Source organism: Salmo trutta, chromosome 38, assembly GCF_901001165.1.
Source record: "Salmo trutta chromosome 38, fSalTru1.1, whole genome shotgun sequence".
NCBI lineage: Eukaryota > Metazoa > Chordata > Actinopteri > Salmoniformes > Salmonidae > Salmo > Salmo trutta.
This window is the reverse complement of record NC_042994.1, coordinates 33387757-33412643: the sequence shown is the minus strand read 5'-3', so window position 1 is coordinate 33412643 and position 24887 is coordinate 33387757. Positions and strand designations below refer to the sequence as shown.

The 24887-nt window shown below is 41.3% G+C and overlaps 1 pseudogene; it reads right to left on the bottom strand.

The window, feature by feature from the left end:
• Positions 1 to 24887, bottom strand: part of LOC115178614 (zinc finger protein 850-like) — a 150148-nt pseudogene that overhangs the window by 6331 nt on the left and 118930 nt on the right.

The window sequence follows — 24887 nt, the reverse complement described above, 5'->3', positions numbered from 1 at the left end:
CTCACCCATTTTGGCTGTATGAAAGTTAATTTCCCCTCAGACACACATATTTGTTCTTTGTTTTTACCCGAGCCACTGCCTGTTCACCCGCTATCATTCAGAAGGCGAGGTCAGTACAGGTGCATCAAAGCTGGGACCGAAAGACTGAAAAATAGCTTCTATCTCAAGGCCATCAGACTGTTAAACAGGCATCATGAAATCATTGTCCCTTTAATAATGTTCACATATCTTGCATTTCTTATCTCATATGTATAAACTGTATCTCAGTCTATGCTGCTCTGACATTGTTTATCCATATATTTATATATTCCTAATTCCATTCCTTTACTTAGATTTGTGTGTATTGGGTATTTGTTGTGAAATTGTTAGATATTACTTGTTAGATATTGCTGCACTGTGGGAACTAGAAGGACAAGCATTTCGCTACACCTGCAATAACATCTGCTGAACACCTGTATGTGACCAATAACATTTGATTTGATTTATGAAGGTAATTTGTGTAAAATGTATTTTTCCCCACTCATTCACCCCATCTCTTTACATTGCTTATGCATATTCAGTGGCTTGACTGCGTCCAGACTGTCAAAGGCCCATCCTGGTAGATCTGAACCCAATGCAGTTTGGAGTGATCGGATGACAGAAGTCACATTTAGGTGCCAGGTGTAACTGAGGCTGTAGATTTACTTTGAGTGTTTTATATAATATGACTAAATGTGTTTCTTTCTGTGTTGCAGGGGCAGTCAAGAAATGGAACGGCAAGGCCACAGAACATGACATAAGCAGAACTGTGGGAGACCACCTCAAGCCCCTGGTAGAGCCGGGGGTGGTGTTTACCACTCCACCACTCCTTCAGCAGGCTGGAAAAGTGGAATTGATACTGTTTTTCATACTAAGAGGGACTAAGAGTCTGTTGATTGGTCAGTCATTGGGTTAATTAATTTGTTTTGCAGTATGTTCAAATCAAATCAAGCTGATTGTGGTGTTTACCACTCCACCACGCCTCCAGCAGGCTTGAAAAGTGATACTGTTTTTCAGACTAAGAAGGACCAATAAATGTGTTGCTTTTACACACATTTGTTCATTGGTTTGGCAAGAGTCTTGATTGGTCAGTCATTGGGTTCATTTGTTTTACAATATGTTCAAATCAAATCAAGCTTTATTTATAAAGCACATTTCAGACATGGATGCAACGCAACGGCTTCACAGGAAAAAACTAATAAAAACTGAAAAATGTACTACACAAACATAAGAGGATAAAAAACAGATTACCAACTGAAAGACTGATGAACATACTAAGGAAATGCCATTGATTAAAATATTAACAATTGGATGCAATATCCAACCCAAAATATCAGCTTGTTTTACTACATTGTTTGTTGTTAAGTTCCCCAGCAAGAAAACAGAAATGTTGCTCAAACAGAAGAGGAACTAACAAAGACTCACTGACAACAACCACAACTAAACAGGTGGGGTTTTAGGAGGGGCTCTGAAAGACACTATGGGGGGGTGTCCACTGAAAGTTGACTAGTAACAACAACTGGGACCTAAAAGACACCCACCATGAGACCCACTAAATCTGGCCAAGAGGAAAACAAAAGAAAAACCCACACCAAACTTAAAGACAGGTGTCACGTTCTGACCTGTAAAGGTGTTATTTGTTAGTGTTTAGTTTGGTCAGGACGTGGCAGGGGGTATTTGTTTTATGTGGTTCAGGGTGGTTGTGTGTATGTGTCCATGTAGAGAGGGGTATTTGATTTATTAGTCCAGGGTTTTGGTTATTGTTCTGTTAGTTTATTTCTATGTTTAGTTAATTGGTGTTGGGGCCTTCAGTTGGAGGCAGCTGTCTATCGTTGCCTCTGATTGAAGGTCCTATAATTAGGGGTGTGTTTGTATTGTGGTTTGTGGGTAGTTGTATTCTGTTTTGTGCTTGTTACCTGACAGAACTGTTAGTGTCGTTTCTGTTAATTGTACACGTGTTTATTTTGTTTCTCCTTCTTATATATTAAAAAGAGAAGATGAGTACACTTCCCTGTTGCGTCTTGGTCCTCCACACACACGTTACAACAGGAAGTAAACCAAAAAGGTGGAACAACTAAAGGTGTTGACTCTCCACATCTATCAAGACAACTGGAGCACTGGGCCAGACACTCTTAAATAGAACCTGGACCAGCTCAGGTGAAACACCTTCCCACTAACGAGATGGACAAGCCAGCACAGGTGTAACACATACTGACTAACGAGGTGACACCAATCAGTGCATCCTACGTGCTAACGAGCTAGACGTGCTAATGAGCTAGACGTGCTAACGAGCTAGACGTGCTAACGAGCTAGACGTGCTAACGAGCTAGACGTGCTAATGAGCTAGACGTGCTAATGAGCTAGACGTGCTAAAGTCCAGCCTCAAAACATAAATAGAAAAACCACAGCCCGTAACACCTTCCCCCTGAAGACAACAAATAAACTCAACAAAAAAATAAACATCCTCTCACTGTTAACTGTGTTTATTTTCAGCAAACTTAACATGTGTATGAACATAACAAGATTCAACAACTGAGAGACAAACTGAACAAGTTCCACAGACGTGATTAACAGAAATTGAATAATGTGTACCTGAACAAAGGAGGGGTCAAAATCAAAAGTCACCGTCAGTATCTGGTGTGGCCTCCAGCTGCATTAAGTACTACAGTGCATCTCCTCGTCATGGACTTCACCAGATTTGCCAGTTCTTGCTGTGTGATGTTACCCCACTCTTCCACCAAGGCACCAGCAAGTTCCCAGACATTTCTTGGGGGAATGGCCCTAGCCCTCACCCTCCGATCCAACAGGTCCCAGATGTGCTCAATGGGATTGAGATCCGGGCTCTTCGCTGGCCATGGCAGAACACTGACATTCCTGTCTTGCAGGAAATAACACACAGAACGAGAAGTATGGCTGGTGGCATTGTCATGCTGGAGAGTCATGTCAGGATGAGCCTGCAGGAAGGGTACCACATGAGGGAGGAGGATTGTCTTAGGCGTCTCACAGTATGGACATTGCAATTTATTGCCCTGGCCCCATCTGCAGTCCTTATGCCTCCTTGCAGCATGCCTAAGGCACGTTCACGCAGATGAGCAGGGACCCTGGGCATCTTTCTTTTGGTGTTTTTCAGAGTCAGTAAAAAGGCCGCTTTAGTGTCCTAAGTTTTCATAACTGTGACCTTAATTGCCTACCGTCTGTAAGCTGTTAGTGTCTTAAGTACCGTTCCACAGGTGCAAGTTCATTAATTGTTTATGGTTCATTGAACAGTGTTTAAACCCTTTACAATGAAGATCTCAAATCAATTGAACAAACATTTAGGGTTCCACATTGTGAACATTTAAAATACTCCTACAACAATGTTAAAAACATATTGTGGCATTGCATTGATATCATGAAACAACCTTCATCTATGTATTTTCTGATGTTTAATCAGATATCTTTTATCTGAGAATCTCTTGTCACATTGATTACAGCTATGAGGTTTCTCTCCTGTGTGTGTTCTCTGGTGTGATACCATGCTGTTTAGCCAATTAAAACTCTTCCCACATTGACTACAGCTATAAGGCTTCTCTCCTGTGTGTGTTCTCAGATGCACTACCAGGCTGTTTAACTGAGTAAAACTCTTCCCACATTGATCACAGCTATAAGGCTTCTCTCCTGTGTGTGTTCTTTGGTGTGTCATCAGACAGCCAGATGTAACAAAACTCTTCCCACATTGAGTACAGCTATATGGTTTCTCTCCTGTGTGTGATCTCTGGTGTACCACAAGGCTGCTTGACTGATTAAAACTCTTCCCACATTGATCACACCCATAAGGTTTCTCTCCTGTGTGTGTTCTCTGGTGTACTATCAGGCTGCTCGACTGATTATATCTCTTCCCACATTGATCACAGCCATAAGGTTTCTCTCCTGTGTGTAGTCTCTGGTGTGTCTTCAGATCTCCAGATTGACCAAAACTCTTCCCACATTGATTACAGCTATATGGTTTCTCTCCTGTGTGTGTTCTCTGGTGTTTAGTCAGATTGCTAGATGTAAAAAAACACTTCCCACATTGATTACAGCTATAAGGTCGCTCTCCTGTGTGCATTCTCTGGTGCACCTTCAAGGTGTGTGATGTTGAAAAGCTTTTCCCACAAAATGAACAATGGTGAAGCTTCTCTCCTGTGTGTGTTCTCTGGTGCACTATCAAGGAGCTTGACACAGTAAAACTCTTCCCACATTGATCACAGCCATAAGGTTTCTCTCCTGTGTGTGTTCTCTGGTGTGATTTCAGGGTTTTTAGCTGAGAAAAACTCTTCAAACATTGATCACAGCCAAAAGATTTCTCTCCTGTGTGAATTCTATGATGTATTTTAAGGTCTGTTGTAGATTTGAATCTTTTCCCACAGTCAGAGCACCAGTGAGATTTCCCTCCAGTGTGAATTCTCAGGTGTACTTTTAGTGAATTTGATCTTGAGAAACATTTCCCACAGTCAGAGCAGCAGTAAGATTTCTCTCTTGTGGGTCTCTGCTGTTTATTGAGGTGCTCTGATCTGGAGAGACTCTTCTCTGCCTCGTCAGCTTCATGATGTTGTTGAGGCTCCCCAGAGGATCCACGATAGTCCCGTCTCTCTCCTGTGTGAACGACAAAGTCAGACAGATGGTTAAAGGCCCACAACAGCAGAAATCCACTGTTAATTTATTATTTTTTCACCTTTATTTAACCAGGTAGGCAAGTTGAGAACAAGTTCTCATTTACAACTGCAACCTGGCCAAGAATAAAGCAAAGCAGTTCGACACATACAACAACACAGAGTTACACGTGGAATAAACAAAACATACAGTCATCAATAAAGTTGAAGAAAATCTATATACAGTGTGTGCAAATGAGGTGAGATAAGGGAGGTAAGGCAATAAATAGGCCATGTTGGCGAAGTAATTACAAAATACCAATTAGACACTGGAATGATAGATATGCAGAAGATGACTGTGCAAGTAGAGATACTGGGGTGCAAAGGAGCAAGAAATAAATAAATACAGTATGGGATGAGGTAGTTGGATGGGCTATTGGCAGATGGGCTATGTACAGGTGCAGAGATCTGTGAGCTGCTCAGACAGCTGGTGCTTAACCTGTTTAGGATAGGGGGCAGTATTTTCACGTCCGGATAAAAAAACGTACCCGATTTAATCTGGTTATTACTCCTGCCCAGTAGATGTGGATAGAAAACACCCTAAAGTTTCTAAAACTGTTTGAATGGTGTCTGTGAGTATAACAGAACTCATATGGCAGGCCAAAACCTGAGAAGATTCCATACAGGAAGTGCCCTCTCTGACCATTTCTTGTCCTTCTATAGCCTCTTTATGGAAAATAGAGGATCTCTGCTGTAACGTGACATTTTCTAAGGCTCCCATAGGCTCTCAGAAGGCGCCAGAACGGGGAATGATGACTCTGCAGTCCCTGGGCGAAAAACAGTAGGGCTTTTGGAAAGTGGTCGATCTGAGAACAATGACACGGGCGTGCGCGTGCATGTGAAGAGTCGATTTTACATTTTCAGTGTTTGAACGAAAACAACGACTCCCGGTCGGAATATTATCGCTTTTTTACGAGAAAAATCGCATAAAAATTGATTTTAAACAGCGTTTGACATGCTTCGAAGTACGGTAATGGAATATTTTGAAATTTTCTGTCACGATACACGCCGGCGCGTCACCCTTCGGATAGTGTCTTGAACGCAAGAACAAACGCAGCTATTTGGATATAACTATGGATTATTTGGAACCAAAACTACATTGGGTGTTGAAGTAGAAGTCCTGGGAGTGCATTCTGACGAAGAACAGCAAAGGTAATCCAATTTTTCTTATAGTAAATCTGAGTTTGGTGAGTGCCAAACTTGGTGGGTGTCAAATTAGCTAGCCTGTGATGGCCGAGCTATCTACTCAGAATATTGCAAAATGTGCTTTCACCGCAAAGCTATTTTAAAATCGTACACCGCGATTACATAAAGGAGTTCTGTATCTATAATTCTTTCAATAATTGTTATGTTTTTTGTGAACGTTTATCGTGAGTAATTTAGTAAATTCACCGGAAGTTTTCGGTGGGTATGCTAGTTCTGAACGTCACATGCCAATGTAAAAAGCTGGTTTTTGATATAAATATGAATTTGATTGAACAAAACATGCATGTATTGTATAACATAATGTCCTAGGAGTGTCATCTGATGAAGATCATCAAAGGTTAGTGCTGCATTTAGCTGTGGTTTTGGTTTTTGTGACATTATATGCTAGCTTGAAAAATGGGTGTGTGATTATTTCTGGCTGGGTACTCTCCTGACATAGTCTAATGTTTTGCTTTCGTTGTAAAGCCTTTTTGAAATCGGACAATGTGGTTAGATAAAGGAGAGTTTTGTCTTTAAAATGGTGTAAAATAGTCATATGTTTGAAAAATTTAAGGTTTGGGATTTTTGAGGAGTTTGTAATTCGCGCCACGCTCTATCATTGGATATTGGCGAGGCGTTCTGCTAGCGGAACATCTAGATGTAAGAGGTTAAAGTTAGTGAGGGAGATGAGTCTCCAGCTTCAGTGATTTTTGCAGTTCGTTCCAGTCATTGGCAGCAGACAACTGGAAGGAAAGGCAGCCAAAGGAGGATTGGCTTTGGGGGTGACTAGTGAGATATACCTGCTGGAGTGCATGCTACAGGTGGGTGCTGCTATGGTGACCAGTGAGTTGAGATAAGGCAAGGCTTAACCTAGCAGAGACTTGTAGATGACCTGGAGCCAGTGGGTTTGGCGACGAGTATGAAGCGAGGGCCAGCCAACGAGAGCGTACAGGTCGCAGTGTTGGGTAGTACATGGGGCTTTGGTGACAAAACAGATGGCACTGTGATAGACTGCATCCAATTTGTTGAGTAGAGTGTTGGGGGCTATTTTGTAAATGACATCGCCCAAGTCGAGGATCGGTAGGATGGTCAGTTTTACGAGGGTATGTTTGGCAGCATGAGTGAAGGAGGCTTTGTTGAGAAATAGGAGGCCGATTCTAGATTTAATTTTGGATTGGAGATGATTAATGTGAGTCTGGAAGGAGAGTTTACAGTCTAACCAGACACCTAGGTATTTGTAGTTGTCCACATAATCTAAGTCAGAACCGTCCAGAGTAGTGATGCTGGACGGGCAGGCATGTGCAGGCAGCGACCGGTTGAAGAGCATGCATTTAGTTTTACATGCATTTAAGAGCAGTTGGAGGCCACGGAAGGAGAGTTGTATGGCATTGAAGCTCATCTGGAGGTTAGTTAACACAGTGTCCAAAGAAGGGCCAGAAGTATACAGAATGGCGTCGTCTGCGTAGAGGTGGATCAAAGAATCACCAGCAGCAAGAGCGACATCATTGATGTATACAGAGAAGAGAGTCGGCCTGAGAATTGAACCCTGTGGCACCCACATAGAGACTGCCAGAGGCCCGGACAACAGGCCCTCCGATTTGACATACTGAACTCTGTCAGAGAAGTAGTTGGTGAACCAGGTGAGGCAGTCATTTGAGAAACCAAGGCTGTTTAGTCAGCCAATAAGAATGTGGTGATTGACAGAGTCGAAAGCCTTGGCCAGGTCGATGAATACGGCTGCACAGTAATGTCTCTTATCGATGGCGGTTATGATATCGTTTAGGACCTTGAGCGTGGCTGAGGTGCACCCATGACCAGCTCTGAAACCAGATTGCATAGCGGAGAAGGTACGGTGGGATTCGAAATGGTCGGTAATCTGCTTGTTAACTTGTCTTTCAAAGACCTTTGAAAGGCAAGGTAGGATAGATATAGATCTGTAGCAGTTTGGGTCTAGAGTGTCTCCCCCTTTGAAGAGGGGGATGACTGCAGCTGCTTTCCAATCTTTGGGAATCTCAGGTAATACGAAAGAGAGGTTGAACAGGCTAGTAATAGGGGTTGCAACAATTTCTTGGCAGATAATTTTAGAAAGAGAGGGTCCAGATTGTCTAGCCCACTGATTTGTAGGGGTCCAGATTTTGCCGCTCTTTCAGGACATCTGCTATCTGGATTTGGGTAAAGGATAATTGGTGGGGGCTTGGGTGAGTGGCTGTGGGGGGTGCCGGGCAGTTGACCGGGGTAGGGGTAGCCAGGTGGAAAGCATGGCCAGCCGTAGAAAAATGCTTATTGAAATTCTCAATTATAGTGGATTTATTGGTGGTGACAGTGTTACCCAGCCTCAGTGCAGTGGGCAGCTGGGAGGAGGTGCTCTTATTCTCCATGGACTTTACAGTGTCCCAGAACTTTTTGGAGTTTGTTCAACGGGATGCAAATTTCTGTTTGAAAAAGCTAGCCTTAGCTTTCCTAACTGCCTGTGTATATTGGTTCATAACTTCCCTGAAAAGTTGCATATCACTGTAGAACCCATAACTTCACCTAACAACAACAGACCTAGGACTATAAATCCTTTAATATTTCAGGTGAAACATGGAAACTAAAATGTCTTTGTCATGACATTTCATAACCTGATCACCAGATAATTTTGTGAATAATAACTCTAGGCTACTCTGTAATGTGTTGTCATTCTAAATGTCCTGAATAAAGGAAAATAGCTCTGTGTGTTGTACAATAGCCTATCCATCAAGGAACAGTTCTCTACACATTATGAGCTAAGTATCTCTTTGTTCAGACAGACTAACGAGACCCTACTGGAAATCAGGCAGACAATAACACATTATAAACATACATTTGTTAGGGTTGTTGGATCCAACGTGGAGCACGGCATAACTGTCTTTACCAGAGTAATGAATGAAGAAGCACTTTGGTTGTTGTTGCATGTCGTGATGTTTGTCATTTGACTGTAAAAAAAACTGTCCGACAGGAAGATCCAGTAATTAAGTTGAAGTTCATCATATGACAAGCTTAACGTTATGACTGTAACTACTGTTCCCTGAAGGAGGGATACTAAATGAAATGGCCCCTGGCAGACCACCCAGACCTGACCCCACAAGATACGTCAGTTTAATCAATTTATTAATTGTCTTTCATTTGAAACACTCCTGTCAATGTTGAGTAAGGACACACACCCGATTATGCATATAGAAGTAGGATTAGTCTACCTGGCCTGTGTGCAAATGTAGGCCTATAAATGTGCCCATTTTGGGATGTCTGGTAGTATTTCTGACTGTCTTAACGCACCACCACTAATGAGCTCTGGAGTTTCTCAAAGTATTTTTTTTCTTCACCTCAAACAGGAAGTAAACAAAGTCTTAATGAAATCAATTGTGAATGACAATGCTCTCGGTCTTTCGATATCCACTCGGCACGAGAGTGGTTACATTTCTCCATCCCTCAGCTGTTTACCAAACCAAGTCTCTGGGCAGCCATTTTGTTTCTGTTTAAATACTAGTTTGTCCCTTTAAAAAAGCCACATAAATCACTCAACCAACTTGCCATTCAAACAATAACAAAGCTGTAATTCCACCACTGTTTTGGTAATAAGATGATGGATGGGTCTGGAGAAATGTAACTACTCTCAAATTCATAGACAGACCTATGGATGCAAGGACTGACCATCCATGATATCAACATTATAGTTTTAACCATGTTGAGGCTATACAGTGTTGATTTACATTGTTTCTAAACATTGGAGAGAAAAAAGCTTATTTGGGGTTCTGATGGGGTACAACAGTTGAACTAAGCTCATGAGGCCTGTGTTATATTCTTCAAGAATCAATGGCTATAAATAAATAAATAATTTAAAAGTCTAAATATGGATGTAGCAATTGCAGATTTCCGCGTTAACACCAAACATCAGTTCAACAACTGCAGAGTTTGTGCCTCTGTTTTTAAGACAGTACTTACTAGTGTTAATCAGGGACCGGTTTCTCAAAACCATCTTACTGCTAAGTTCACCGTTAGAACCATTGGACGCCTTAAGTTGCCTTTGGGAAACCGGGCCCAGATATCCAGTTTCCTCTTCTTCCTCCTCCTCCTCCTTCAATGTGACAGTTATCCCCTCCTCCTTCACTCCAAAAACTGCATCATCCTCTTTCTCTTCCTCCTCTTCTTTTACTGTAACATCATCTTCCTCTTTCACTCTTAACGAGTTTTCCTCTTCTTTAACTGAAACGTCTTTCTCTTCTTTCACGGTAACAGCTTCACCCTCTACTTCTTTTTGTATTGTAACAGCCTCCTCTTCCTCCTCCGCTTTGACGAGAGCTTCTTTCTCCGTCCAGTAGACCTCTTCTTTAGCAGGAGAGTAGCTTAGTGAACTCATGGTCGGGATGTTAGCTAACAGTTAGCTAGCTAGGCTAATGCTAACTTAACCAGCCCGCTAGCTGACTAATAACAACAACACAGTAAATATGAAATTAAATCGGATAACTAACTAGACGACAGAAGTGGGTTTAAAACACAGTGGCTAATATACACTAAAGTGTCTAAAGAGCTTTATTGGTTCGGCTATTTTGTCTATCAAGCTACGAAGGAAGCTGACTAACTGTTGCTGCTGTTGAAAGAACCGTTCCGTCCACTACATTATACGTCACACCAACAGCATCGCCTTAAAGCCACATACCATCATCTGCTGACTGGAGTGGGTAACGCTGTTGAATAAAACGTATATTGTATTTTCAAACAAGTTAAATTGTAGGAAGCATGAGTTTTTACTCACCAGTGTAACGACACAGTGTGTTTAAATACTTAGAAACCTAGTTGTATTGAAGATCTGGTTACCTATAAGCACATCCAGTTATGTTTTTGAATTATCACATATTTATATATTTTTAATTTAATTTTAGTTCACCTTTATTTAACCAGATAGGCCAGTTGAGAACAAGTTCTCATTTACAACTGTGACCTGGCCAAGATAAAGAAAAGCAGTGCGACACAAACAACAACACAGAGTTACACATGGAATAAACAAACGCATAGTCAATAACACAATAGAAAAGTTTATATACAGTGTGTGCAAATGAGGTAAGATTAGGAAGGTAAGGAAATAAATAGGCCATAGTGACGAAGTAATTACAATTTAGCAATTAAACACTGGAGTGATATTTGTGCAGAAGATGGATGTGCAAGTAGAGAGACTGGTGTGCAAATTACCAAAACAATAAATAACAATATGGGGATGAGGTACAGTTGAAGTCGGAAGTTTACATACACCTTAGCCAAATACATTTAGACTCAGTTTTTCACAATTCCTGACATTTAATCCAAGTAAAAATTCCCTGTCTCAGGTCAGTTAGGATCAACACTTTATTTTAAGAATGTGAAATGTCAGAATAATAGCAGAGAGAATGATTTATTTCAGCTTTAATTTCTTTCATCACATTCCCAGTGGATCAGAAGTTTACATACACTCAATTAGTGTTTGGTAGCATTGCCTTTAAATTGTTTAACTTGGGTCAAACATTTCGTGTAGCCTTCCACAAGCTTCCCACTATAAGTTGGATGAATTTTGGCCCATTCCTCCTGACATAGCTGGTGTAACTGAGTCAGGTTTGTAGGCCTCCTTGCTCGCACACACTTTTTCAGATCTGCCCACAAATTTTCTATAGGATTGAGGTCAAAGCTTTGTGATGGCCACTCCAATACCTTGACTTTGTTGTCCTTACGCCATTTTGCCACAACTTTGGAAGTATGCTTGGGGTCATTGTCCATTTGAATGACCCATTTGCGACCAAGCTTTAACTTCCTGACTGATGTCTTGAGATGTTGCTTCAATATATCCACATCATTTTCCTCCCTCATGATGCCATCTATTTTGTGAAGTGCACCCAGTCCCTCCTGCAGCAAAGCACCCCCACAACATGATGCTGTCACCCCAGTGCTTCACGGTTGGGATGGTGTTCTTCGGCTTGCAAGCCTACCCCTTTTTCCTCCAAACATAACGATGGTCATTACGGCCAAACAGTTCTATTTTTGTTTCATCAGACCAGAGGACATTTCTCCAAAAACTACGATCTTTGTCCCCATGTGCAGTTGCAAACCGTAGTCTGGCGGTTTTGGAGCAGTGGCTTCTTCCTTGCTGAGCGGCCTTTCAGTTTATGACGATATAGGACTACGTTTACTGTGGATATAAATACTTTTGTACCCGTTTCCTCCAGCATCTTCACAAGGTCCTTTGCTGTTGTTCTGGGATTGATTTGCACTTTTCGCACCAAAGTATGTTCATCTCTAGGAGACAGAATGCGTCTCCTTCCTGAGCCGTATGACGGCTGCGTGGTCCCATGGTGTTTATACTTGCGTACTATTGTTTATACAGATGAACGTGGTACCTTCAGGCATTTGGAATTTGCTCCCAAGGATGAACCAGACTTGTGGACATCTACAATTTTTTTCTGAGGTCTTGGCTGATTTCTTTTGATATTCCCATGATGTCAAGCAAAGAGGCACTGAGTTTGAAGGTAGGCCTTGAAATACATCCACAGGTACACCTCCAATTGACTCAAATGATGTCAATTAGCCTATCAGAAGCTTCTAAAGCCATGACATCATTTTCTGGAATTTTCCAAGCTGTTTAAAGGCACAAACAACTTCGTGTATGTAAACTTCTGACCCACTGGAATTGCAATACAGTGAATTATAAGTGAAATAATCTGTCTGTAAACAATTGTTGGCAAAATTACTTGTGTCATGCACAAAGCAGATGTCCTAACCAACTTGCCAAAACTATAGTTTCTTAACAAGACATGTATGGAGTGGTTGAAAAACGAGTTTTAATGACTCCAACCTAAGTGTATGTAAACTTCTTACTTCAACTGTAGTTGATGGGCTGTTTACAGATGGGCTGTTTACAGATGGGCTGTTTACAGATGGGCTGTTTACAGATGGGCTGTATACAGATGGGCTGTTTACAGATGGGCTGTATACAGATGGGCTGTGTACAGGTGCAATGATCTGTGAGCTGCTCTGACAGCTGGTGCTTCAATAAAGTTAGTGAGGGAGATATGAGTCTCCAGCTTCAGTGATTTTTGCAATTCGTTCCAGTCATTGGCAGCAGAGAACTGGAAGGAAAGGCATCCAAAGGATGTGTTGGCTTTGGGGATGACCAGTGAAATATACCTGCTGGAGCTCGTGCTACCAGTTGGTGCTGCTATGGTGACTGAGATAAGGCGGGCTTTACCTATGTATTAATTTATGTATTAATATGTATTAATTTATTTCGGGATTCTGGGTAATCCACAGCAGATTTATGGAGAATTGCTGTCGGTGAGTTGAAAATTGAATGGTCCTGGCATAGAAATGTATAAAGTTGACATTACATTATAAACTGTATATCATCTATACTGCATGGGAGTGCTATTTATATCCCATCACTACTGATCATTCATCCATACTGTGTGTGTCCCATCATTGCAGCTTTGGAAATAAATGAACTATCCATCCATTGCTCCTTCCTGTGTTGACTCACTGACTTGAGGGACCAGGAAGGTCACACTAGCTCGGTAGCTAGCTCAAGCTTGCAAACGTTAGCCACACCTCATGCTTTTCATGAATTGTGTGGATGTGTTATCTAGAGGGAACCCGTTAGCACAGTAGGCTCTGGTGCCTCTTGCCGTGGGTTCAAAACGACAGAGGAAATCAACCTGCTTGCTGTTTTTTTTTTTGACACAACAGGCTGAAAAGCATCAATGCTTCAGGAAGCTTTGTTTCCCCATCACTACTTTTCAGCATATTCACTGTGAAGTAGACTACGGGAGTTTTGTAACTTTTTCCACCTTGGCTTACTGCTAGCACGCTGACTGACATCTGGAATCGATCTATTTTGGATATTGGGGATTTTCCCTACCATCATTCTGTATGTCTCTGCTCTTTTGATCTGCAGTCATGTTTTAGTTGGGTTTTGTTAGTTGGGTTCTAAATGGTCTCCAGTAGTTGGGCTCCAGCTCACTGACCATAGCTAGTTGGCTAAATAGCTAACGTTAGCTGGCTAGCTAAGATAACTGCAATAGCTAACATTCTTTGATTAGATGGTATTATGTATTTCCAAAACGTTGGTTTACTTTAGTCACTCAAGTCATGAGTGGAAACTATTGGTTTAATTTGAAGTTATACATTTGAAGTTATTTCTGTTGTAGTTTACATCATAGGGAATAGGCTGGTCCTCCATATTACATCACACCTGACTTTGGCATTCTTCTGAATTCTGATTGGTTTTATGTAATAACTCCAAAAATAGAACAATGAGGTTAACTTTGCATTGGGACTTTATTTGATATTTTATAAACAATACAAAACATACACACAACAACATCATACAAACATTAACTACATCACACCTGCCCAGACCCACTTGAACACACCTCCATCTCCATTAACTACATCACACCTGCCCAGACCCACTAGAACACACCTCCATCTTCATTAACTACATCACACCTACCCAGACCCACTAGAACACACCACCATCTCCAGCGCATCACTCTCCGCCACATGGCCTCTGTCATGACTGTCCTGATCAGGTCAGGTTACAGGAGACCACAATCCTACAGGGTATCTCTCAACCCCCAACAGAGGAGGAGAGATCTAGGGGTCTGAAGATGTGGGGGTTTTATGACCCCTCACGCCCATGATAGTCTTAGGCCACAGAGAAATTCCTTTGTCCTCACTATGGAGAACTGGCCTCAGAACATTAAACTTGCAATAAAGGGACTTTGGAACAATGGTTTCCGTCAGCCACAATGGTGGTCATGACGAGAGATGGAATATGAAAATGTATGTAATTTTTGTATTGTTATTAAAGGTTAAGAGATGACGTTATTACGAAAACATTGTACCTTTAAGAGTTTTCCATGTATATGCCTGGTGTTTACACATTGTATGTTGTGTGGAAAGTATCCAAATCAAAGAGAATTTTTGGTAAGGATGAAATGTGAAGTTAGTGTGTAAAATTGGATTTGAGTAAAATCTAGGCCTTGCTCTTCACTTGGTACGCCCAGAGAACTGCCCTAAAGGCGGTTACGCCCACTTCTGACCCGAGAGGTATAAGACATGTGACTGAAGAATTAACATATCAGACTACTGACCCCAGGCTGCAGCCACGGTCTGAATGGTCAACGAACCCCAAAACGCAACACAAAGTTTGAAGTCAAAGAAATTTGAAGACAAAGAAATCTTTTTCTACCCAAGCTACGGATGAGTAGCTGTGTCTAAGCGGGTGAAATCAAGCCGAACCACCTAGCCTCCCCTCTTCATCGAATCGCGGTATCTCATTCCTACGCTGTGAGCTCTGAGCAACAGAGCTGTCTGTCCTCAGAAGCCCCCTTTCAAAGCAAGGACAAGGATTCAGACCACTAAGCCAAAAGGGACACTGACATTGTGAGGACAACCAGAGAGTTGCGTCGGAGCAGTGCGTCCTTGAGAAGCCTAAACGAGCCACGCGGGACGCTCCTCTGAGATCTCCAACACGTAATAACATCATTATATTCTGACCCATAAGAGCGGCAGTTCGGGGCAAGGCTAGGTTTAGATAAGCATAGCTGACAAATGAACCCAAATATATATTTCTCTCGTGTACTTTCTTTGTTTCTCTCTCTTTTAAATCCCCATTTTGGGTAACACGCGCCATAGTGTGTTGGCCCGTTATACTAAGTCCTAATCAATAGCCTAGACTGTGTTTTGTGTATGTGTATCTTTTATCATAATTTTAGCTTGCTAGTAAATAAATGATCAACTAAGATTGGTGTGGTAAACTCATTGGTGTAGCCCGGGTTCGTGCAGATTCCCGGATTATGCGACGTTCAGAAATGAGACATAAGAGAAAATTGATTAATTAAGCGACTGTTGTAAAATCGATATTCTTTGAATTAATTTGGGAAATAAAAACTCAATAAAACTAATTTTCCCATGGTGCCCCAGGTTAATGAGTTAATAATTGCTTGATTCATTGCATGATTCATTTAATCACGCAATTATAAACCGTTAATCATTCGATGAGCAACAGTCGTCACATTAACTAATACAACGTCACGACACCTCAAACTGCACCATTTTATTTCTCTCTGACGCCCAGAACTTTACATTTTTAGATAATAAAGCATTTGACCTTTAGATTGGTTGATTTCATTATCTAAGTGATTGATTGTTGGTATTCAGCAGCCATAAAGCCTTATTTACTTTAATGAACTACTAAAATAGTGATTTTGTCAGACAGCATAGACAGCAGCTCTACACTTTATTGACTGACTGATCCATTCATCCTTCCATCCCTCCTCAGCCTTCCTCTCCTCTGAAGACCCAGTGAGGGTGGAACTCAGTCAGAGAGCTGTTGAGGGACTGGTTAGGAAGAACACTTCTACAGCCAGAGAGGTGAGAGGTCACACATGGTTTAGATGTTAAATATTTATGTCCCCTTAGCGGTTCATCATGTCAGCAAAAGGGAATATGTTCCATCATCCATGTTTATTTACATTAGTGCAAATTGTCCACTGATATTGGTGTAATTTCTCACCCCTTTTGGCTGTATGAAAGTTAATTTCCCCTCAGAAACACATTTGTTCTTTGATATTATGAAGATCATTTGTGTCAAATTTACTTTTCCCCTCATTCACCCCATCTCTTTACATTGCTGATGCATATTTGGTGGCCTGACTGCATCCAGAATATGTCAAAGGCCCATCCTGGTAGATCTGAACCTAATGCAGCTTGGAGGGATCGGATGACAGAAGTCACATTTAGGTGCCAGGTGTGACTGAGGCCATAGATGCTCCATATCCATTACTTTAAGTGTTTTACATAATATGACTAAATGTGTTTATTTCTTTGTTGCAGGGACAGTCAAGAAATGGAACAGCAAAGGCCACAGAACATGACATAAGCAGAGCTGTTTGATAATTTTGTTTGTTTTTAATAGTTGAATCTATTGATGTATAGTTGATTTTTTTTAAAGAGTGAGATGAAACGTACATACCATACATTTTGAAAGTGTAAGATATACTGAATTTATACTGTTTTTCATACTAAGATGGACCAAGATGTGTTGCTTTTGCACATACGTTAATTGGTTTTGAAAGAGTCTGTTGATTGGTCAGGCATTGGGTTCATTTGTTTTGCAATATGTTCAAATCAAATCAAATCTTTATTTATATTTATTTATAGATTAACTGAAAGACTAATAAACATTCTAAGGAAAATCCATTGATTAAAAATACAAAGAATTGGATGCAACATCCAACCCAAAATATAAGTTTGTTTAACTGCATTGTTTGTTGTTACGTTCCCCAGCAAGAAAACCAGAAATGTCACTTAAACAGAAGAGGGAACTAACAAAGAGTCACTGACAACAACCACAACTAAACAGGTGGGGTTTTAGGAGGGGCTCTGAAAGACACTATGGGGGTGTCCACTGAAACTTGACTAATAACAACAACTGGGACCTAAAAGACACCCACCATGAGACCCACTAAATCTGCCCAAGAAGAGGCAAACAAAAGAAAAACCCACACCAAACTTAAAGACAGGAAGCAAACCAAAAAGGTGGAGCAACTAAAGGTGTTGACTCTCCACATGTATCAAGACAACTGGAGCACTGGGCCAGACACTCTTAAATAGAACCTGGACCAGCTCAGGTGAAACACCTTCCCACTAACGAGATGGACAAGCCAGCACAGGTGTAACACATACTGACTAACGAGGTGATACCAATCAGTGCGTCCTACGTGCTATCGAGCTAGACGTGCTAACGAGCTAGACGGGCTAACGAGCTATACGGGCTAACGGGCTAGACGTGCTAACGAGCTAGACGTGCTAACGAGCTAGACGGGCTAACGGGCTAGACGGGCTAACGAGCTAGACGTGCTAACGAGCTAACGAGCTAGACGGGCTAACGAGCTAGACGGGCTAACGAGCTAGACGGGCTAACGGGCTAGACGGGCTAACGAGCTAGACGTGCTAACGAGCTAGACGTGCTAACGAGCTAGACGTGCTAAAGTCCAACCTCAAAATATAAATGGAAAAACCAAACCCTTCAAGAGAACATATATATCCTATATTTTTGTTGGACTAGTTTGCTCACCACCAACAGAAAACAACTTCCATTTCACATTATAATCAATTACAATGCTTCACCTTCTACAATATAAACATGGTGTCTACTGGCTGTCAACAATTAAAAACAATCTAAATAATAATATACAATCGTATATTTTCTCCTTTTTCTTTCTATAGAATCCTAAAACTCACTAGCTTCTAGAACTTTCGTCTTCCTAAAACTCACTAGCTTCTAGAACTCTCGTCTTCCTAAAACTCACTAGCTTCTAGAACTCTCGTCCCCTTGGAACGAGCCCAAACAAAACTCATCTCCAATACGGAAAAACGTGCAGTCAAAATAAATTGTGATCCATGGCAATGCACTGGCTAAATGCTAAACACAAATCTTTTTAACTGCCCACCCTTGAGACAATCAGCAACCAAGTTGTCCTCACCACGGACATGTCTGATTTCAAGAGGAAACTCCTGCAATATCTGTAGTAACTTTCCACCTCACTGCAGAGCTTCTCTCTCTTTTCAGGGTTCACTAGATTGGCATGTTGTTGGATCTGGGCCCAGTCCCCAATGTCATGCTCTAGTACATTTGTGTTGGCACATCTGAGAATGTACCCAGACATTCTAAAAGCAGGGCAACAATGTCAATATAATTGTACCAAAAAATTGTCAGTTGGTTGCATGAATAATTTTCATTATTAAATGTTACATGAAATATTTGATTGCATGTCTTTTTTTCAAGGGCTTTTCAATGACATTTTGCTAGGTGGGATAGCCCCAATGTCAAAACACAGTTTTAACGTATCTAAATCAATAACCAATATGTAGAAACAGTTTGTGATATATTGAAAACCTAAACATAAAATGTACTATCTACACAAACATCTGCCACAATAATCATATTACTTGTCTTTTTTAAAACAAGCTCCTTATAAACTGCACAAACAGCAAAAAACGCTGTTGTTTTGACAAGTAGCAATAAATCACTGATATCAATTAGGGGGGACATTAGGTTGCACTTCCTGTTAAAACTAACAGCTCAAAAACTACACAGAATCTGGGAATAATGTGTACATCACTGGTTAGAGGACAATTTGTAGAAAACAGCTAGTTACATTTTGAAGTGATGCATTTTGATTCAAGCGGGTCACCAACGTGGTAAATGTAAGACGACTCTATTTTTGTTAGTCACTTTTTGTTAAACCTCATAAATAGTAACTCTTTCAATTCAGAGCCTGGATTTCCCCCCCTGAGGCTAATATCCATATCATGCTGAAATCAATAGAACAGGGGACAAACGTTTAGGGTTCTACATTGTGACATTAAAATACTCCTACTACAATGTTAAAACATTCTACATTGTGACATTATTTTATTGATATCATGAAACAACTCCTTCATGTATGTTTTTTCTGATGTTTGATCAGAGATCTTTTACTAGAGTATCTCTTGTCACATTGATCACAGCTATAAGGTTTCTCTCCTGTGTGTGTTCTCTGGTGTATAGTCAGACTGCTAGAAGTAACAAAACTCTTCCCACATTGAACACAGCTATAAGGCTTCTCTCCTGTGTGCGTTCTCTGGTGTGATATCAGGCTGAATGACTGACTAAAAGTCTTCCCACATTGTTTACAGTTATATGGTTTCTCTCCTGTGTGTGTTCTCTGGTGTTTAGTCAGACTGCTAGATGTAACATACCTCTTCCCACATTGATCACAGCTATAAGGTTTCTCTCCTGTGTGTGTTCTCTGGTGTGATTCTAAACATCCTGAAGAAACAAAACTCTTTCCACAGTCACAGCAGCTTAAAAGTTTCTCTCCTGTGTGTGTTCTCTGGTGTTTAGTCAGACTGCTACATGTAAGATATCTCTTCCCACATTGATCACAGCTATAAGGTTTCTCTCCTGTGTGGATTCTCTGATGAATTGTAATGCCTGCTGAGGAGGTGAATCTCTTCCCACAGTCAGAGCAGCAATGAGATTTTTTCCCTGTGGGTCTCTGCTGGTGTTTCTTGAGGAGTTCTGAGCTGGAGAGTCTCTTCTCTGCCTCGTCAGTATCATGATGTTGTTGAAGCTCCCCAGAGGATCCAAGATAGTCACGTCTCTTTCCTGTGTGCACAGAGTCAGACAGATGGTTAAAGGCCCACAACAGCGGACATCCACTGCAAAAGGTGATACCAACAGCGTAGCCATGTTGTACAACAATTGACGTCTGTAATGAATGTTAAAATTATTTGACAATTGTCTTAAGACAGTCAAGTGAGAAAGTTCTATTTTGTCTTGTTTTCACATTAGTAGTAACATCGATCGATGATTGTGGGCTAGAAATAAGTTAATAAAGTTGTTGAAATCCTAAGCACTGTGCCAGACGACTTTTGGTCTCCAATATACAGTGAGGGAAAAAAGTATTCGATCCCCTGCTGATTTTGTACGTTTGCCCACTGACAAAGAAATGATCAGTCTATAATTTTAATGGTAGGTTTATTTGAACAGTGAGAGACAGAATAAGAACAAAAAAATCCAGAAAAACACATGTCAAAAATTGTATAAAATGATTTGCATTTTAATGAGGGAAATAAGTATTTGACCCCTCTGCAAAACATTACTTAGTACTTGGTGGCAAAACCCTTGTTGGCAATCACAGAGGTCAGACGTTTCTTGTAGTTGGCCACCAGGTTTGCACACATCTCAGGAGGGATTTTGTCCCACTCCTCTTTGCAGATCTTCTCCAAGTCATTAAGGTTTCGAGGCTGACGTTTGGCAACTCGAACCTTCAGCTCCCTCCACAGATTTTCAATGGGATTAAGGTCTGGAGACTGGCTAGGCCACTCCAGGACCTTAATGTGCTTCTTCTTGAGCCACTTCTTTGTTGCCTTGGCCGTGTGTTTTGGGTCATTGCCAACCATCCACGACCCATTTTCAATGCCCTGGCTGAGGGAAGGAGGTTCTCACCCAAGATTTGACGGTACATGGTCCATGTACATGGTCCATGGTCCATCATCCCTTTGATGCAGTGAAGTTATCCTGTCCCCTTAGCAGAAAAACACCCCCAAAGCATAATGTTTCCACCTCCATGTTTGACAGTGGGGATAGTGTTCTTGGGGTCATAGGCAGCATTCCTCCTCCTCCAAACATGGCGAGTTGAGTTGATGCCAAAGAGCTACATTTTGGTCTCATCTGACCACAACACTTTCACCAGTTGTCCTCTGAATCATTCAGATGTTCATTGGAAAACTTCAGACGGGCATGTATATGTGCCATCTTGAGCAGGGGGACCTTGCGGGCGCTGCAGGATTTCAGTTCTTCACAGCGTAGTGTGTTACCAATTGTTTTCTTGGTGACTATGGTCCCAGCTGCCTTGAGATCATTGACAAGATCCTCCCGTGTAGTTCTGGGCTGATTCCTCACCGTTCTCATGATCATTGCAACTCCACGAGGTGAGATCTTGCATGGAGCCCCAGGCCGAGGGAGATTGACAGTTCTTTTGTGTTTCTTCCATTTGTGAATAATCGCACCAACTGTTGTCACCTTCTCTCCAAGCTGCTTGGCGATGGTCTTGTAGCCCATTCCAGCCTTGTGTAGGTCTACAATCTTGTCCCTTACATCCTTGGAGAGCTCTTTGGTCTTGGTCATGGTGGAGAGTTTGGAATCTGATTGATTGATTGCTTCTGTGGAAAGGTGTCTTTAATACAGGTAACAAACTGAGATTAGGAGCACTGCCTTTAAGAGTGTGCTCCTAATCTCAGCTCGTTACCTGTATAAAAGACACCTGGGAGACAGAAGCAATCAATCAATCAGATTCCAAACTCTCCACCATGGCCAACACCAAAGAGCTCTCCAAGGATGTAAGGGACAAGATTGTTAAAATGCAAATCAATTTATAACATTTTTGACATGACTTATCCTGGATTTTTTTGTTGTTATTCTGTCTCTCACTGATCAAATAAACCTACCATTAAAATTATAGACTGATAATTTCTTTGTCAGTGGGCAAACATACAAAATCAGCAGGGGATCAAATACTATTTTCCCTCACTGTAGGCCCCTTTCTGTGTTTAGACTATAAGGGCGATGCGCACACAATTTGGTTGCAGAAACTCCTCCCTACTAATGAGGAAACCACTAGTTATGGATGTAGTATATCTGGTAATGAGGAAACCACTAGTTATGGATGTAGTATATCTGCATGGAGCAAAAATGGTGAGCAAAGATTTTAGTTTTTCACAATGTATTCTGAATATTACAGCACAAGATCAGGAGTGCAACTCAAGGAAACTCACATTAAGCTCTGTGTCTATTCACTAATTCACCACCGTGGGGGAAAACTCAGGGGAGTTCTCATAGGCTGACAGCAAAAATAGCCTCCATTTATATGTTGCTTATGAGTGCATTTCACACAACGTATGGATAATAATTGTAAGGGTCGTTTGAATGTCCTGTGTGTTATTGTTGCAAATCAACTGCTTTATAAAAAAAAAAACACTTCAACCTGTAAAATGCTCTTCGGCTAGCTTTGCCATCAGCCTGAAACAGGGTTTGTATACTAAGTGTTTGCCAAATTGGCCCATAACTTCACCAAACAATAACATAGACCTACTGTAGGACCCATAACTTCACCAAACAATAACATAGACCTACTGTAGGACCCATAACTTCACCTAACAACATAGACCTACTGTAGGACCCATAACTTCACCTAACAATAACATAGACCTACTGTAGGACCCATAACTTCACCTAACAATAACATAGACCTACTGTAGGACCCACAATAACACAGAACTTGTTTTTTAATAATTAAGGAAAAAAGAAGGCCAATTTTATTGCTTCTTTAATCAGCACAACAGTTTTAAACATAATTGCAAAAGGGTTTTCTAATGATTAATTAGCCTTTTAAAATGATAAACTTGGATTAGCTAACACAACGTGCCATTGGAACACAGGAGTGATGGTTGCTGATAATGGGCCTCTGTACGCCTATGTAGATATTCCATAAAAAATCTGCCGTTTCCAGCTACAATAGTCATTTATATACTGTTGAAGTCGTAAATTTACATAAACTGAGTTTAAATGTATTTGGCTAAAGTGTTTCACAATTCTTGACATTTAATCCTCAAAAAAATTCCCTGTCTTAGGTCAGTTAGGATCACCAGTTTATTTGAAGAATGTGAAATGTCAGAATAATAGCAGAGAGAATGATTTATTTCAGCTTTAATTTCTTTCATCACATTCCCAGTTGAGTCAGAAGTTTACAAACACACAATTAGTATTTGGTAGCATTGCCTTTAAATTGTTTAACTTGGGTCAAACGTTTCGTGCAGCCTTCCACAAGCTTCCCAAAATAAGTTGGGTGAATTTTGGCCCATTCCTCCTGACATAGCTTGTGGAACTGAGTTAGGTTTGTAGGCCTCCTTGCTCATACACACTTTTTCAGTTCTGCCCACAAATGTTCTATATCATGTAGATGTATATAATGAACAGACTAGGTCTATACTGCTCCTACATGGTGTAACAATACATCATGTAGATGTATATAATGAACAGACTAGGTCTATACTGCTCCTACATGGTGTAACAACACAGTGCATTTGGAAAGTATTCAGACCCCTTCACTTTTTCCACATTTTGTTACGTTACAGCCTTATTCTAAAATGGATAAAAAATTAAATACTCAATCAATGCATACCCCATAATGACATCACAATACCCCATAATGACAAACCAAAAAACGGTTTTAGATTTTTTTTGCTAATTTATTAAAATAAACTGAAGTATTCAGACCGTTCACTACGTACTTTGTTGAAACACCTTTGGCAGCGATTACAGCTTCCAGTCTTCTGGAGTATGACGTTACAAGCTTGGCACACCTGTATTTGGGGAGTTTCTCCCATTCTTCTCTGCAGATCCTCTCAAGCTTTGTCAGGTTGGATGGGGAGCGACGCTGCACAGCCATTTTCAGGTCTCCGATCGGGTTCAAGTCCGGGCTCTGGCTAGGCCACTCAAGGTTATTCAGAGACTTGTCCCGAAGCAACTCTGGTATTGTTGGCTGTGGGCTTAAGGTCATTGTCCTTTTGGTAGGTGAACCTTCACCCCAGTCTGAGGTCCTGAGCGCTCTGGAGCAGGTTTTCATCAAGGATCTCTCTGCACTCTGTTCATCTTTCCCTTGATCCTGTCTAGTCTCCCAGTCCCTGCCGCTGAAAAACATCCCCACAGCATGATGCTGCCACCACCACGCTTTACGCCAGGCGAGCCGCTTGGCATTCAGGCCAAAGAGTTCAATCTGGGTTTCATCAGACCAGAGAATCTTGTTTCTCATGGTCTGAGAGTCTTTAGGTGCCTTTTGGTAAACTCCAAGCAGGCTGTCATGTGCCTTTTACTGAGGAGTGGCCTCCGTCTGGCCACTCTACCATAAAGGCCTGATTGTTGGAGTGCTGCAGAGATGATTGTCCTTCTGGAAGGTTCTCCCATCTCCACAGAGGAACTCTGGAACTTTGTCAGAGTGAACATCGGGTTCTTGGTCACCTCCCTGACCAAGGTCCTTCTCCCCCGATTGCTCAGTTTGGCCGTGCGGCCAGCTCTAGGAAGAGTCTTGGTGGTTCCAAACTTCTTCCATTTAAGAATGATGGCGGCCACTGTGTTTTTGGGGACCTTCAAATCTGCAGATATTTTTTGGTACCTTTCCCCAGATCTGTGCATCGACACAATGCTGTCTCAGAGCTCTATGGACAATTTCTTCGACCTTATGGCTTGGAATTTGCTCTGACATGCATTGCCAACTGTGGGACCTTATATGGACAGGTATAATCATAAACAATATGATTTAATGTGGCACAAAACAAAAACACACATTTTCAGTCAAAAATATAAGTCAGAATACAGCCTTTCTATTCTCTCATGTGATTTCAGGTTCTCTGACTGGGAAAATGTCC